This window comes from Aythya ferina, assembly GCF_964211825.1.
Source record: "Aythya ferina genome assembly, chromosome: Z".
Taxonomy (NCBI): Eukaryota; Metazoa; Chordata; class Aves; order Anseriformes; family Anatidae; genus Aythya; species Aythya ferina.
Window position 1 is genome coordinate 73,673,756 of NC_140299.1, and position 11,807 is coordinate 73,685,562.

The following is an 11,807-nucleotide window of genomic DNA, read 5'->3' on the forward strand; positions in this document are numbered from 1 at the left end:
GATGTTCAGGATGCTCAGTGGTGCACACCAGTGGCTTGGCTGGAATGCCAACCATTTGTGTCCATCTGATAAGAGCATATGTCCATTAGAGCAAACACGTGCTCTTTGGACAGGCCAGCATTCTTTGGAGAAAAAACAGCATTCTCATTTCATGAAACCTCCATCAGGTTTTCTGCAGTGTTCAGCACTGCACCCAGCAGAAGTGAGAACTATTCCACAATAAGTTCATTAACTTTTTTTTTTTTTTTTTCTCATAGGCTTGCAGGTGGCATACCCTGCACAAATTAGCTGTAAGAGTTAAAAGGCTTTAAAATCATACTAAAATAGGTTATTCACGCTGCTGTCAGAACCACACAAGATGAAATGCAGAAAGTGGTGTTACTGTCATCCCTACGATCATGGTTTTGTATCATTTTTCTGTATATACCAGCTGATCATATCACAACAAGAAAAGCTACTCCATATATAAGTCTATAAAACCAGGATCAAAACCTGGGCAGTGTTTCTACTAGCTTTCAAGTAAGTAAGCTAAACCTGCCTTTGATAACATGTAACCCTGGAAAACTCATGAACATTAAAAAAAAGCTGAAGTCCAGATTACTGTTCAGATCAGGGGCAAAGTTCCCCTCTGACAAGGACTGGTGTTGAGTCTCTGAGCTGCTTCCATGACTGCAGGTGATCAGGGCATGGAAGGCTGCAAGCGTGACTGGAGCATGGATAGTACTTGGGTGAGACTGGTTTTGAGCATCAAGCACAAATTTTCAATCATCTTTATCATTATCCTCACAGCACTTTCCTTTTTTTAATGTAAAGTTCATGTTCTTAGTTTGACATAATCGCTGAGGTCCCCAAAGAAAAGCTCTCCACATTATTCTGAACATCTTGGATAGAACTAATGCTGATGGTGGGGAAAATTAAAAACCCTTTCTCAGCCAGTGGGAATCCCAAACTAACTGTGCAAATGCACTTTAGGGAAACATTCCCGTCCAACATGTGGGCTGTTCATGCCGTATGTCTCTGGGACATCATAACCGAGAGCAACAAGACTTTTTATTCAAGGAAAAAATGGAGCTCTGAATTCAGGTAAAGACCCACATCCAGTTGGGCACATGCCTGTTTCCTGGCACATTTTGCACCCTGGAGAAGTGGATGTGATTGCCTGGAGACCCAAAACCATGAAGGCAAGAGACTTGTTCATATAGGTAGGATTCAGAATAACCTGATTTCTCCTGCAACTCCTTTTAAACATTGTGAACACTTAAAAAATTTTTTTCCCTGAAGCTAAGTACTAAAATGCATTTACCCTTCACATTTTCAAAGGTGTTTGCTATCTGTTGTCCTTCTCAGAGTCAAAAAAAAAAATCCAAGAATAAAATGATTTACCATTTAGTTTGACATTAGCTGATTTTACCTGCTTCCTAGTTGGTTATCCAGCTACAATAAATTTAAAGCTGGTAGACAATGTGGTTTTCTTCAGGATATTTCTGTTTCAGCAGATAATTTGGCATGTGGAAAAAGAAGTGCTGTATTTCACCTGCAAGTCCCTTCTTCACCTGTTGAGAACAAGCCTCAGAGTTGTCTCAGTGGTGGGCAGTCCTAGGAAAGCGCAGGCAAAGTTTGTACATCTGCTGAGGGAGAGACTCACTGCCTCATGAAAAAATCCTCACTGCATTGTGAGGTTTATGATAAGCAGAGGCCACGGGACTGTGGGGAGAGAGGGAAGCTGGAGGAAGGGATCGGAGGCTGACTGAAGGATGTGTTTGGTACGAGCCTTATCGGCCAAAAGGGATGGTCCAAAGGAGCTGGGGAATGTGCAGAATTCCAGGCACGAAGATGGGTCTGCCTTCAGCACATACCTAGCATTTCTGACTCCCGAGGATCATCCATCCCCATGCAGCAGCAGCCCTTACAGATCCCAGAAGGGTCCTCTCCCACCTCCAGCTGAAGCAGGAGTGTTGAGGAGCCTGAACTGCCCTGCGACACCGCTCACCGCCAGCGGCGAGGAACAGCAAACACTGAAGGGCTGAGCCAGGCTGGGCTGCTGGAGATCTCTCCAGAAATGATCCATCACACGTTAGCACAGACGTGTCAGCAGTGCTGACTGCATTTCCTGCCATTCCATGCAGGAGCACTCACACCTGATGGGGGAAGACCGGGAATGAGCTGAGGGATAGCTCTAGGAAAGGGATGTCAGGATGACGCTCACTGTACCGAGAGGTGTTAACACCAGGAAGGGAGAAACTGTTGGAAAAGGGAAGTGTGGGGGCTGCAGAGAGGAAATGGAAACTGAAAGCAGAGCCCTCATAGACAGAGGCTTTTCTGTCCGACGGATCCAGGGAGTGATGTCACTGCAAAGTGGTGTGAGACCTGTTGCCTCTGATCCTCCAACCTAGCACACATATCGCTTGCAGCCAGGTACAGGTCTCTCTTACACAGTAATTTAAAACAATTTTCCTCATGATTCCAGAGGAGGATTTTATTTTATTGTGTTTGTTTTGGTTTGATGTTTTTGTTGCTGTTGTTTTGCTTTGTTTGTTTGTTTCCCATTGCACTTGCCCTTACCCGTCCTCCCAGGAAGAGGAGTTAGCCCAATGCTGGGCAGTTTTCAAACTCTTATTTTTCGTGCTCTGATTATCGATAGCAGGTGAAATGCCATGGCTCTGTAAGCTCCAATGGTAGTCATAATTGATCTTTTCTTGTCTCCCACGGAGCATGTCTTCAACAACCCTTTGCCCAAAGGAGCATTCATCCTCCAGCACCATAAAGGACAGATGAAGAGCGGGGCCCTTGCTCATTTATAGAGAGCCTCTGCTTTGTTGCAAAAAGACTTTCCTACATTTTGTTCAAGGTGATGCACTTCTTGGCATGTGGGTGATGTTCACCAGATGGTAGGATTAGTTGTGCATGGAAAAATGGGACAAAATCTTAACGTTCTGGTCTAAGGACACAGGAATAACAGGTTCACCAGGGAGCTGAGGATGACGCCTACAGAGAGAAACCACTTGGATCTGCAGGTCTCCGCTCTGCTCCTGGTGAGTCCACGTCCAACCTCGGCATGAAGGCTTTATGAAGGCCTAACACAGTAAGTTGAGGCAAAAGCCATGTTGGTAACCTCAGGCAATGTGGCAACTCACCATAAAGGGTTGTCATGTATTGGCACGTGGTGCTGTTAACAAACATAGCGAACTTGTTGAGTATTATGCAATCACTAATCGCCTGGGGGGAGTTATCCAAGCACCATGTTATTTAATAAATCAATCAATCAATCAAAAGGTAAAGAAAAACAGAAAAATGGGGGGAGGAAAGCTGCCTGCCTCAGGCCTGCTGAAGCTCCCATGGGTGGGAACGCTGGAGAGGTGGTGTGGCTGGGTGGACAACGTGTCCCCAGGAGATGTCCCCCCATCCCAGGATGTCCCCTCATGCTGGCCAGATGGCTAATATGGGCTGGAAATAGCATTTAACTCCTGATATGACACAACCACACTGCCACTGGTCAGGAAATGCTGGTAATCCTACCCAAAACCTAAGCTCCTGGCAGAGCAAGGAGGGGGAAATGCAGGTGTGCAGCTATCCTGGGGCACATTAGAGGACCAGCAAAGCATGGATGCAGCAAGGGGACAACGTCACCCTCTTCCACCTGCATGTCCTTGCACCCCGGAGGATGCAGAAGCACCTCCCAGACTGTGTGCCCAGATGCCAGCTCCATCATGGTGATGATGATAGCAGGAGCAGGCCCAACCTGGCGTGTGGATGCAGGAGGATCTCTTCATCCACAGCTGTTGTCTCGCTGGTGCAGCGGGAACCTGGAAATCCATTAACCTCACATTTCTTAGCTCCGTGCCCAGAACAGGCAGATTAATCATCTGGACTATCTTCTAAATTATCTTCAAGTGAATCAAAACATGTGCATCTGAGAAAAGTGTGCAAAGCACCGTGGCATGTGAGCTGTGCTGTAAAAAGCTATCCCAGAGTTTGGGACTGCGAGGCTTGACAGGTCTCTTCCCACAGCTGGAAAATCCATATTTAAGCAACGTGATTAATGGAAATTCTTGTGGGATGGATTCTTGCGAGAAGAAGTGTTATTAAGAGACCTTTTCTCCCATAAACGTCCAGAGGTGATCTGGAAAATCTGCCTGCCTGGAAAAAAATCAAGGCAGCTAAAAGGTAGCTTGACCATTGCAGATGTGAAGTGTCCCTTTCAAAAACAGAGTATTCCTCCTTTTCCACCAGCTGCAGATGCTGATTGCTCTGGGTCTGCTGCCACGTAACAGGCCCCTTCCCCTCTCCACCTCACCTTCTCCTCCTCTCTTTTTGAGCATGCTCCTTCTCTTTTAAGTGCCTCCTGACTCGGCAATGCTGAATCTGCTCCCTGCTGTTTTGACCAACACCTCAGAGCTTCTTTCTGTTAGCACATTTCTTCTATTTCTGGGTTACCTCCTCTGCCAGATGGTACAATAACTAACATTCATCTTTCACCACTTCCATCTGAGATAAGCCTCTCTCCATTTTGACCTCGCATCTCAGTCATATGGAAGAAGTTGTAGCTCCCAATGTCCCAAGCATAGTTAGCTGCACTTGTCTGCAGTAAAAAATGCTTTTATTTCTGTTTGCTCTCTCCTCTCTGTTCCTGCTCTCTTGTTTCATCCCCTGATGCATATTGTCATTGATGTGGGACAAAAATATCCTTTTCCTTGCTTGTTTGTGCAGCACCTAGTGTCATAAAGTCCTAGCTTTACAGGAAGCCCCTCATCGCTGCTGAGAATTTTGCACCAAATTTAGACACGTTGGCTGAGGATTAAAGGGGCATGAGGGTTTGCTCTGGCATGAAGAGATAAAAGCCTGGAGTTTTGCACGTATGTAATGATTACAGCAAAAACAGATTTTCTTCTAAATGAGCCCACCCTACAGAAAGAAATATCTGGGAGGCCCTATCCTGCCCATCCCTGCACGCTAAAGCAAAGGAAGACAGACTGCTTCAGAGAAATGGCATGCTAAACTCATGAGCTGCGTACGTGGTGGTGCGGGGTGTCGTGGATGAAATTCTGTCTCAATCTGTTGCTAAGCCCTTTAAAATGATTTTGGACAAATATGAACTTACTCCTCCAAGGACACTGATTCAGTTATAAAACTGTCTATTGGATCAGTGAATATATGAATCAGACAAGATGTTTTCTGATGCTCTCTGGATTCCACAACTTGAAATAATTTTGCTGGGGAAAAAAAAAAAAAAATGTCAGGACTGCGGAGAGCAGTTAATGTGAGTTTGATGTGAGTTTGAGAAGATACATGGCAGATGTGTATTTCCTGGCTTTTTTTTTTTTTTTTCTTCTTTGTTTCCAGTGTTCTGCTCATTTTGCCCATGCACATCAGAGCTTTCCCTTTTCAACTTCTCACGCTTCCCTCTTCTGGAGCTGTATGCTATCAACAAACAGGGGGAAGAAATAAATACCTGTGCAAACAGTGATACAAACGCCTTCCCACGTACCAGCCTCACCTGACCCAGCACCCTGTGGCAGCCCATGGTACTGGTTTTAGTGGGACTGAGAGAGCAGGTAAGTGTGACCCAGGTGGGAAGCCCAGCCATGTCCCTGCTGCAGGCCCAGAGTCACTCCTGCAGTCCCAGGCAGCAGGACATGGAGCACAGGGACTGCCCCAACAGGATGGAAAGTCTGGGGGTGACTTCATTCAATTCATCCAAGACTATTCCCAGCTCCACCTCCTATCAGCAGCCTGGTTAGTGAATCAAATCTCTCCGAGCTGGCAACTCTTTTCCACGGAACTGTTCTGGGAGGGATTTTTGGCTAGTCACAGGGGCCCTTTAGTCAAAAGTAAATTTTCTAAGCTAAGAGCTGGTATGGGAATTTTATCACTTTGTAGTGGTTCAACCATATGCAAAGATGAAAAATGTTTCCCAAAGTGACTCTAAAGAAAGGAAAATAAAACAGAATGACCCCATACCAAGCCAGTCCTTACAGCCACATGCCTTGTAATTGAAGCTTTAGGAAATCATTAGCAGGTTTAGTCATGTTCCCCATTACCTATAATGAAAAACTGCTATAACCACAACTTCTATGAACCAGTACAGTGTCACTGTTCAGTTTCCCAAACCTAGGTTACTATCCTGGGGAAGATTACAGGAAAGGCGGTCATTTTACCCTATGTCATCCTCATGGCACAGGCCCATTTTGCAGGGTACTCAAAAAATTTAAACAGACAGGAAGAGCCATAATGCACTGCAGAATGGCCTCAGTCCTACCTTGTAAGAAAGTTATGTGGGAAAAGATTTATTATAGGCTAGTGCAAGATTGTAAATGATTCATGCCTAGTGTGTGTCACAGTGGATTTCAAGTTGGAAATAATTGATGGCTAGAGGCAACTTGTTGCCCTTTGGACTCCTTAAAAATTGATTGCTAGTCACTAAGGCAATTTACTAAGCACCCATTAGCAACCTTTTTTAAAACAATTTGTGTGTGAACCTCTGTGAAAACCATGACCTATGCTCTATTTCTAAACCTTCTTCATCTACAAAGCTGTGTTTTGTCGCCAACTGCTGCCTTTACTCACTCAGAGCCCATGGCATGATTCACCCATTTCCAAGCACCTATTCACCAAGGCAAGTACCACTTAGGCTGACTGAGGAAGGCAAAGTCTTTTTCACTACCTCTGCTACTCTACAATCAGACTTTTTTTTTCCGTAAGGGAGGATAAAATTGGCTGCAAGTTCACAGGGAAGATAGCACAGGAGATGTTTTCAGCTTCTAGCAATGCAGAAGACAGAAGCAGGGTGGGCGAGGCCCTGTGACTGCCAGACAGGAGCAGATACATGCTTCTCCAGATGTCAAAACCACCTGCCCTGCTGCTGGAAAAGGCATCTGTACTCCGACTGACTCAGTAAACCGAGCCTGCCTCGTCGTTACTCCTCAGCCATAAAGCAGCTTGTCCGTCTTCACAGAAGGAAAGAGCATAAAAGAAGGCAGCAAGGTAGTTTTAACAGCTTGGCTAGCAAACCTAGGGGAAAAAAAAAAAAAAAAAAAAAAAAAAGCACACAATTAGGAAATCACATTTTCTGTGTTATGGTTAAGTTGATTAGCAAGATCTCTGTGGCAAGCTCATGAGGAGATGTCTGGGGGCAATCTAGTCTCCAGCACTCTGTACCCAAAGCCAAGCACGGCAGCTTGCTGAGGACAGAAAAGCACAAAGTGAGGCAGCAGAGTGCCCAGGATGCAGCTGGCAGGCAGTGTTTTGTGGACCCACAGCATCAAGGGAGGCATTGGCAGGCTCGTGCCTGAAACCCAGCACCACCAATCTGGGGCTTTGCTGGTGACAGGTTCCTACAAATGCCCAGCGTGGGTTTTTCATGCTCAATGTGAGGCAGGACACACTTTTTTCAGCTGCACCCTGTTGTTTGTGCCCTCCCTGCTCACAGACCCCTCCTCTGCATGTGGTCTTTGACCCGCAGTGTGGTGACCAGGCCATGAATAACATCTCTGGCTTCACGCTGCCCTGCCTACTTCCCCATCACTAGCCCCCCCAGGGGTGCACAAGTGACCCTCCAGCCTCTGCAGGTTTTTCATCATGGGGACCCAGGAGACCATTTGCTTCCCTGTTTCGGGTTTTAAGGGTGTTTTTTCCTTTTAGTGGATTTTTCTCAGTAAAGTTTCTGAGGGCAACAGAGAACTTGGAAGCGTCAGTGCCTCTTCTCTGCTTTTCCTGCACAGGCTGCTCCTTCCCAAAGCATCCAGACCAGGAGGCAAAGGATGCAGCCAAAGGTGATTCTGTGCCTTGTGCAAGCTGGGACCTGGCAAACAAGCCACTTTTTAAACCTTTTGGGTGGTGATCTAGATGTCACCAAGGTTAAATGCGACAATTTATTTTGCTGTCAGATACTAAACTACAACAGCAAGAGCAACAGGAGAATACACAAAGAGGGGAAAAAATCTATTTACAGACACAGCCAAGGAGTGTGAAGCGCAGGGCTGCCCAGGAGGGATGTTCCAGCCCCTGCATGTGATCTGCTTGTAATAAAGTAAGAGCCTGAGCCATTTGCCATGTGCCAAGGCCCAGTGGAACAGCACAGCCCTGCCATTTGGCCTTTCAGCATCTCTCCGCTTCATTAATTTTCCATATCTTTCCTCTCCTCACTTTTATCTCTGGATTTCACTTTCCATCTCCCATTTCATTTTTGTGTGCATGGGAAAGAGCAGAGCAAGACAACGCGATGCTGTGCAGCGATGGCTGCGGAGGATTCCCACGCAGAGCCGGTGCAGCGCAGCCAGACGCCTGTAAAGCTGATGGCTTTTTTTGAGGGGGGAAGATATGCTTTGTGTTCTTTTTTTTTTTTTTTTTTTTTTTTCTTGGAAAACTCATGGTGAGTTCCTGTGTGGAGTTTGCCAATTGTGAAGTTTCCCAAGCTGCTTAATACATTCATCTTATTATTTTGTAACGCAGTCTTCAAAAACTGTCCCTGGCTGTCTCTGCTGACTCCCCTACCCTTTCAATCAGACCTCCTGGATAATGGATGTCTGTGTTTTTTTGCCACTGAAAGACAGAGCAGGGATCCATTTGTTAGTTGGGTCATTGTGTTATTTTGGCTGTAGGCAAGAGAAGGAAAAAAGATATTACTTTGAGTGTGTACACAGACTTTCAACAATTTTCCATTTTCACCAGGAGCATATCCTGCTATTTTTCACCCATCTCAGCGCTGCTGCCATGGATTTGTGCCTGTTCACACTTGGCAAAGATAAGGCATGTCTCATTTTCAGTGGCAACAGGACCCTGGGCCCAATGCCCTTAAAGGCAAGGCTGGACCTAGTGCTTTTGCCGAAGGACCCACCAGCACAGCACCGATATTTTTAGCTTCTGCTGATATGCATGACACTGGGGATCAAAAATAGTCAGTTTCTTCTTATTCTTCTTCCCTCCCCACCCTTAATTTTCCAGGCTGGTTTACGGCTAAGATTAGAAATGGAGGAGGGAATGAAATAATGAGAGAGAGCAGCTTCCTGGGATATTCCTCACTCACAAGAAGCCAGAAATCCCCCACACTGTTCAAACACAGTCCTTTCTACACATTTCAGGGAAGAACAAAGTTTCAACTCTTCAAGGTTTTATGCAGTAGTTATACTGACTTCTTTTGTGCCTGCTGCTTTTTACATTTTCTTTAACACAACTGCTCAGTATGAACCCAGCAATTCAAGTTTCTAGCATGTGACCTTGTTACATGTTGTAAAATCATTTACCATATTAAAATTTGAAGTAAATTAATGTTTTTATTATTAGTCCTCTGACAGGAAAATAAATGCGCATTCCTGTTCTGTCCCAAAGTAGTTATGTTACCTTGCATTTGGGATCCTGGGCAACCTGCTTCCCCAGCGTTTCATGATTTCATATTGATGATTGCTTTGACATGGCTGCTTGTGTGTAATGAATGGTTGTGTAACAGTATATGCATATCGTGAGATATTTAAGAACTGAGTCAGGGAATACATGGAGACATTAAATATCTGCTGTGTGGAACTGCATCTGTGATTAAATGCAGGAGGTCTGAGCAACAAAGGCCATACTTGTTTTACACAGTATTTCTGCAGGAACCAGGGCTCAATGTGCTCCTTGGGTATCCACTCTTAGCAGTAATTGCAGACCCAAACATCCACAAGTCATGGCACTACATTAAAAATCATGAATGGCTGAAAATAATAACTTTAGGGCACCCCTACCGGCTGGTTAGCACTCCTTCAGGTCTTACAACACTTTTCCAACATTTTTATATCAACTACAGGAAGGTTCAGAGCTTGATTCTGGCCTCAGATTCTCGTCTATCCAGGGGGCACCTGGGATGCAGGCTTCAAGAAAAAGAAAAAAAAAAAAAAAGTAATTTGTAATGGGGAGCATACCTGAGGAGAGGAAGCACTTCTCACCTGCTCCAGGGACAGGAAAGGGAAGGATTCCTCTTCTGCAGCAGAAAGGAGAGGGCAAGCTTCCCCTGCTTGGTGCTCTACCCCAAGGAATCCTTGCTCACTCAGATCCCCTGTTGTCGTGGTCTTGCAAGCTGCCAGAAAAACCCCAATCTACATTTTGAATCTGGGTTCATTGCACTGTCCTGTGTCAACAGCATCTGAGTGGTGGTCTGAAAAGTCAAGCACAAAGATCTAGCCGAATTCACACCTTCAGGGGCTTGTTTATGGACAGAATAGCTTTGTCCTTGCATTGCTAGAGGTTGCCATTGAGCAGCAAGGAGGGCTCTCATAAAATACTGGCCTGGGGCAACGTCACTCTGCGCCTGGAGAGACAGATTTTGTATTACTGTTTTCTTAAGGTAACAGCAGAAAAACTTTTAGCTTTGCAGTTAGCTATATTGCCAAAGCTGTCCTGTCCTGCCTTTGGAGGCAGGCCCACAGCTAGCAGCGGAGGCGGTTGTGTGTGGTCCCGAGCACAGTCAAAGGTGAAGAGGTGTCTATCACTTTTGAAGAATCTTTTTTGACCTCTGATCTCTGAGAAAATGTTTTCCTCAGAACCTGGACACCGAAGCAGCAACGCCACAGAAGTGGATAAACTGAAGGAAACTGGTGTTTAGCATGGAGGCTGCTGACTTATTGCTGCTCCTTGGGATTTGTTTTGGCTCGGCCCAGGCTCAATCCTCCGATGTCCTCAACATCTCCTGCCAGGGATCGGGCCTTATTTTGTTTTCAGCTGACCACAATGTTTTACAGACCTCTTGGCACGTTTCCCACTGACAATATTGTTTAATTGTTTATTCGCAAGCCTCTCTTGGACAGCAGTCAGGGAGCTGAGGAACCGAAGGCGTCCAGGGCCGACAACACGAGCAACTCGAGCAACTCGGCAGCCAAAGCTGTGAAACAGCTCCCATCTTCTGTGTCGTGAGACACAACGCGTGCTCCCCCCCGGGAGGTGCACTTCCTCCACACAAAAGGCATTGTCCCCGTTCTTTGGGGCCTGCCATGTTGTAAAGGCTGTGGCCTCCCCCTGCAGCACAGCCACCACTTGGACCTGCCAGCCGAGCAGTGCGGGCCCTTGTCCTTCTCCAGGAGGTGCCTGCAGGAGCTCCCAAGCTTCACACACCAGGCAGGGAGAAGCACGAGGAGCTTACATGTGCCTCATGCTTCTCTTTTGCCTCCAGTTTTCAGGACCTGGTCCTTGGGCCTTCCTTGCCTGTGTGGGCACGATAACCACAGCAGCAGGCTGAGTGTCAGACCACCAGTGCTGCCTTGAATGGTGTCTCACTTTCATTAAAAGCACTCCTGATGTGATTTGGGGTTTGTGCTCTTTTCAGATTGTACTGCAGCCCTTTTCCAGGGCTCATTGGCTTATTTTAATCCATCCCAGAGCTGAGCAGAGCAGAAAGGAAGCAAGGAGGGGATGCAGTCACTTCTGTTTTTTTGTACCGTACGATACTAGTAGGTCTTGTCTTTGCTTTCAGGATAGGATTTAACTCCCACCTGCAGCAAGAGCTAAGCTGTGAAATTTCCGTGGCACCCTCAGTAAAAATAAATAAATAAATAAATAAATAAATAAATTTTTGGGGGAAAAAAAAAAAAAAAAAAAAAAAACTACGTGAAAAACGTAGGCTGGGATGAACTTGACCAAGTAGACCAAGTACACATGAATGAAGGGGAGGGAAGAACAGGGGACGTATATATCTTACCAAGCTAAGGGGACTTGTACTGGCTTGTGCCTGTTGACAGAGCAGATACTGAATGTGTTATATGCACATGCATGACTGGTATTGAGCATTTGCTTCAGAAACACAGGACAAACCTTAGGAGATCATACTTCTTAAACAAATCCCG

General features: G+C 45.9%; 1 long non-coding RNA gene across 2 annotated transcripts; it reads right to left on the reverse strand.

Annotated features, from left to right (window-relative positions):
- Positions 1–6,535: 6,535 nt before the first annotated feature.
- On the reverse strand, positions 6,536–11,226 carry LOC311427582. 2 transcript variants are annotated; one of them, XR_014687441.1, is made up of 2 exons: positions 9,894–11,226; positions 6,536–7,008 (listed from the first exon to the last, which is right to left on the reverse strand). It is a non-coding gene; the product is annotated as an uncharacterized lncRNA (long non-coding RNA). The 2 variants fall into 2 exon arrangements; XR_014687442.1 differs by having other exon boundaries at positions 6,635–7,008; positions 9,918–11,226.
- Between the last annotated feature and the right edge of the window lie 581 nt (positions 11,227–11,807).